This window comes from Lynx canadensis, chromosome D1 (genome assembly GCF_007474595.2).
Source record: "Lynx canadensis isolate LIC74 chromosome D1, mLynCan4.pri.v2, whole genome shotgun sequence".
NCBI classification, from domain to species: Eukaryota; Metazoa; Chordata; class Mammalia; order Carnivora; family Felidae; genus Lynx; species Lynx canadensis.
In genome coordinates, this window is record NC_044312.2 from 114,126,141 (window position 1) to 114,130,589 (window position 4,449).

The 4,449-nt window shown below is 67.7% G+C and overlaps 1 long non-coding RNA gene across 2 annotated transcripts; it reads left to right on the top strand.

Moving 5' to 3' along the window:
• Window positions 1-611: 611 nt before the first annotated feature.
• On the top strand, window positions 612-3,212 carry LOC115524761. 2 transcript variants are annotated; one of them, XR_003972208.1, is made up of 5 exons: window positions 612-1,933; window positions 2,031-2,155; window positions 2,236-2,355; window positions 2,432-2,561; window positions 2,641-3,212. It is a non-coding gene; the product is annotated as an uncharacterized LOC115524761 (long non-coding RNA). The 2 variants fall into 2 exon arrangements; XR_003972209.1 differs by having other exon boundaries at window positions 2,035-2,155.
• Window positions 3,213-4,449: the final 1,237 nt, after the last annotated feature.

Genomic DNA, 4,449 nt, shown 5'->3' on the forward strand with positions numbered 1-4,449 from the left:
TCGGCCACCCGCCCTGGCCGCTGGGACCCCCGGGTGAGCCCCTGTCCCCCCCCCCCACCCGCCCCCCGCGACACACACACATGCCTCATGTGACTGCTCCCCGTGGACTCCCAGGACCCCAGGGGGAGCGTGGGGTCTCAGCCATGGTGGCGACTGAGGGTGACTCAGTCCTGCCCCAGCCTCCCCGAGCCCCCCAGCCGGAGCCCCCGTCGGGAGCAGGGTGCGAGCCCAGCGGTGGCTGGGCGGGAGCAGCGTGCTTGGTCTGCCCCGAGGGGACCCGAGTGCTCCGACCCAAGGGGAGGGGGACGTTTGGGGACAATGCCAGTCCCTGTGTAGGCGATGCCAACAGAGGGGTGCGGAGAATGCCCTCTTTGGAGAATTCCGGGACGGGTGTGCTGGACCGGTCTGGGGCGGAGGCGGGCCTTGCGGCGGCCCCGAACACGGTCGCTGCTCCCATTGGCTGGCGGGGCAGGGGCGGGAATTCGGGGCGGGGCCACCCCAGTTAGAAAAAGCCCGGGCTAGGGCCGGCGAGCAGGGTGCGGGAGGGGGTGGTGGGTGGGGTGGGATGGGGGGGTTCGGGGGAAACTGGGGAAGCGGGGGAGCCGAGGGGTAACCAGGGAAGCGTGGGGTACTGGGGGCAACCAGGGGAAGATGGGGACGGGGTACAGGGAGGCTTGAGTGGGCCAAGGATCACCTTGGAAATCTGGGGTCTGGCAGGAGCGGCAGAAGGTTGGGGGGCTGGCTTGGGCAGGGCTGGAGGGCACCTGGCGGGAGTGTGGCGTGGGGTCCCAGGTGTCTTGGAGTACGGGTGACATCGGCATGGGATGGGCCCAAGCTGGGGGTGTAGAGGAAAGAGGGGGGAGCCAGACATTCATCCCGGTCAGTTTTGGTTTCAGGACGTGGCGGCTGGTGGACGAGGGGAGCTGGAGAGAGATTCGCCCGGGACCTGGGGCAGTGGGGCCGTATAGCTGGCAGCCGTGGGTGAGTGAGGACAGCGGTCTGTCGGCCAGGTGAGTCCCCTCCCCTCCCTGGGCCTTGCTCTGCTGGCCTTCTGCAAGAAGGGGGCTTCGGGGAGCAAGGGCCAGCGAGGAGAAGTGGCTGACCTCCCGGCAGAGCGGCAGGACGAAGGAGAGCGGTCGGCACAGGTGACATTGTCTCGGGGGGAGCTGAGACCGTGCGGGCTGGGAGGGGCCGCGTGCCCTTCCCAGGTAGAAAGAGCATTTCGGGAGAGCAGGCAGGAGATGAGGCAGGGCTGCCGGCAGGAGAGGTGACAGGTAGCTGTGGGGATCCAGCACGTGCGGGGTGGGGGGGGGCACCAGGCCCCGGGTCGGACAGGATGAGGTGGGGACTCAGGACGCAGCAGGGGTCCCCAGCCGCCACCACATCTCACCCACTGAAATTCATTTAGTAGCAGGTACAGGAGCGGCTCTGGCCAGGCCAGAGCTTCGAAGGCTGGGGAGCGGGAAAGAAGGGGCAGTGCGCGGGGTGTCCCGCAACAGGACGTCACCGGAGGGAGCGGCGGCCGCAGGTACCGGCTCCGGAGAGATTTCTGCAGCAAGGAGGCTGCTGCGGGCCCAGCCTGCGGACGCGCCGTTCCCACGTGGCACTGCGGCCCAGGGTCTGGCGCGGAGAGGGCCCACAGCGTACTTGGTGACACTGTATGCCTTCACCGCTCAGCCCCCGGGTCTGGCATGACAGACAGGACAGCACCAGGGGAGTCAAGGGCACTGGCGAGACCCGACTAGGCGAGGCGGGTGGGGTGGAGTGAATGAGAACTCTGGTGGGGGGCCGGGGCGCAGGCAGGGGCGAAGGGCGGGAGCCTGGCGGCGAGTCCGCCGGGGCGCTGGCCTCCAGAGCCCGTGGCCGAGGTGGGCCTCCGCGGGCGACGACGGAGCAGGGATCGGTGCCTCTGGACTCGGGACTGGAGACGAGGGTGAGTGCCCGCTGGCGTGCCCGACACCCCACCGTCCCCCCGCCCGCCCACCGCCTCTGCCCGCGGCTCAGCTGGCACCCCCTCCCCTCGCCCGTAGCCAGGTCTCCAGATCGGGTGACGTGCTGCTGGCCTCCGAAGGCCGGGCGCAAGGCTGCGCTCAGAGAGGCATGACATGGTCCGGTGCGACGGCGAGGACAGACGTGACGCCGCCCGGCCTTCCTGGTGAGCGCGGCTGTGAGGCTTGGCCCCCGCAGGCCGACCCACCCGCAGGGCGTCACCCCTGAGCGCTCTTGCTTCCCTAGACCATTCTAGGCTGGAGCCGCGGGGACCCAGAACACCCAAGGGCTCGTTCCTCTGCGCTCCTGAAGGAGCCGACACATGACTGCTGCTCTCTGGACCCCTAGAACCCTCAAAACGACAAGGTGAGGAGTCCCCGGCCAGCCGCGGGCAGCGGGCGCGGGCCAAGGAGCAGGGAACTCACCGTGTCCTGCCCCGCAGAAATGGTGCTACCCAGCTCACGCCTGGGCCTTGGAACTGGGACTTCTTCAAGTCCCCTCTAGCTCTGACTCAAGAATATGCTGCATTCTGGAACCACTACACTCCTTGACTCAGGAATCGGCTCTGGAAGGTGAGTGCGGGCACCCTTCCGGAAGCTTCCGGGGCCGCCCTGCCCGGTCCCCGCTCACACGTCCTGTCGCTCTCTGCAGGTCAAGCTACAGGAACGAGACCAGCCCGACAGCAAGACCGTCGGAAGCGAGCAGCACCCGCGGCGGCCGCCACCCCGCCTGGCGCCTCCGTCTCCGTGGCCACCCTGCCGTGGACAGGCGACCACCAACCAGCCTCCACGCCCCCACGCCCCTCACCCTCCTTCTCTTCTTCCTTTCCTCTGTGCTTTCATTTCCTTTCTTTCCTTTCCCCTTTGCTCGGGACTCAAAGCCACCGTGACTCCGTTTCCCCGTCCCTCCCGAATTCAATTTGCACTAAGTCGTTTGCACTGGTTTGGAGTTCTGGGTCTGGCCTCGAGTCCCCGAGCGCGTGTGCAAGCAAGATGCTGAGTGCCCGCGCCGTGCCCAGCGCCCACCTGCCGTCCATCTCTGCCTGGGGGTGCCTGGGTGCGGCCGAGTGTGTGGGGCCCCACCCTCCCCTTGCCTAGTCTGGGAGCTCCAAACACCGAGCAAACCTTGAAGCATTCCGTTGTAGAGCAGCTCGCTTTGTGCCCCTCCCCGCCAGGGTTTCACCAGAAGCCCTGGACTCATCAATAAACTCAGTTACAGCAATTTGTCTCAGGGACTCTGGAATCCGAGCTGTTTGCCTGGGTGGGGGTGGGGGTGGCTCCGGCTGGGGGAGGTGGGCACGGAGAGGGTGGGGCACAGGATGGGGGGCATGAAAAAGCCATAGAGGGGGGCACAAGGAATGGGAAGGTCACACATGAGCAGGGGCACAGGGAGGGGGGTGTCACAGGGCAGGAGGGGCCACCGGGACGGGGGGGGGCATCACAGGGCAGGAAGGGGCACAGGGATGGGGTGAGGCACACGGAAGGGGGGGCATAAGGGAGGCACACGGCCAGGAAGCGGTTATGGCCCAGGAGGAATGGGGGGGGGTGGATGAGGAGGGAGGGCAGGGAAGGGCATAGGACACAGGGAGGGGCCTGTGGGATGGGGTGACAGGGAATGGAGACGTGGGGTGGGGCCCAGAGGGGAGAGGTGGGGGGGCAAGGGAGCCCTCAGCACGAGGGACAGGACGGCACAGAATCTCCCTAAGCCCCTGAGGGACGACACCCCTGGGCCTCCCTGGGCCCCTCTCCCCCAAACCATCCGAGGAGAGCAGGCCTGACACGTGGGAGGGCAGAACTGGGGCCAGGCAGCTGCCCCAGGGAGGGGGGGGGGGGCGGCGGAGCTGAGGCAGCCGAAAGGGGGAGAGGCAGAGGGGAGGTGACAGGTGAGGGACGAGACTGGGGACGTGTCCCACCGGGATCCATGGATCTGTGCCCTAGTTGCAAGTGCAGCCCCCATGGGCTTGTGGCTGACGTCCCTGCCCGAGACAGCCACTGGGTCGGGGACCCCAGGGCTGATGCCCCTCTGCAGATGCTGGGAGCATGGGGGCACAGCTGTGGGAAATGAGGCTGGGGTCCTCGGCCCCTTCCCCCTGCCCTCTCCAGCTGGCAGACCAGAGGCCAGAAGCCCCAGAACCCCGCCTGGGCTCCCCACGGGCTCACCTCGCAGGTTCCCCATTGTCCTCAAGTGTGTGTGTCCCCCTCTGGGGCCCCCGCCCCTCCCACCACACCGGTACTGGGGACGAAGAGCTGGGCCCTTGGGACTCCCAGGCAGGTGGTCGCCAGGGAGCAAGGGTGACCGAGGGCCTCACACGGGGCCCCTCGGGTGTCCCCTGTCATTCCCCAGGGCCGCGGGCAGCGGCAGCGACAGACCGTCCGTCTCAGGCCCCCGGGCCGGTGAGAAGAAGGAATCTTAGGTGTCAAGGGTTAGGTCTAAAACTGGCCTTTATTATCAGCGTGTTTC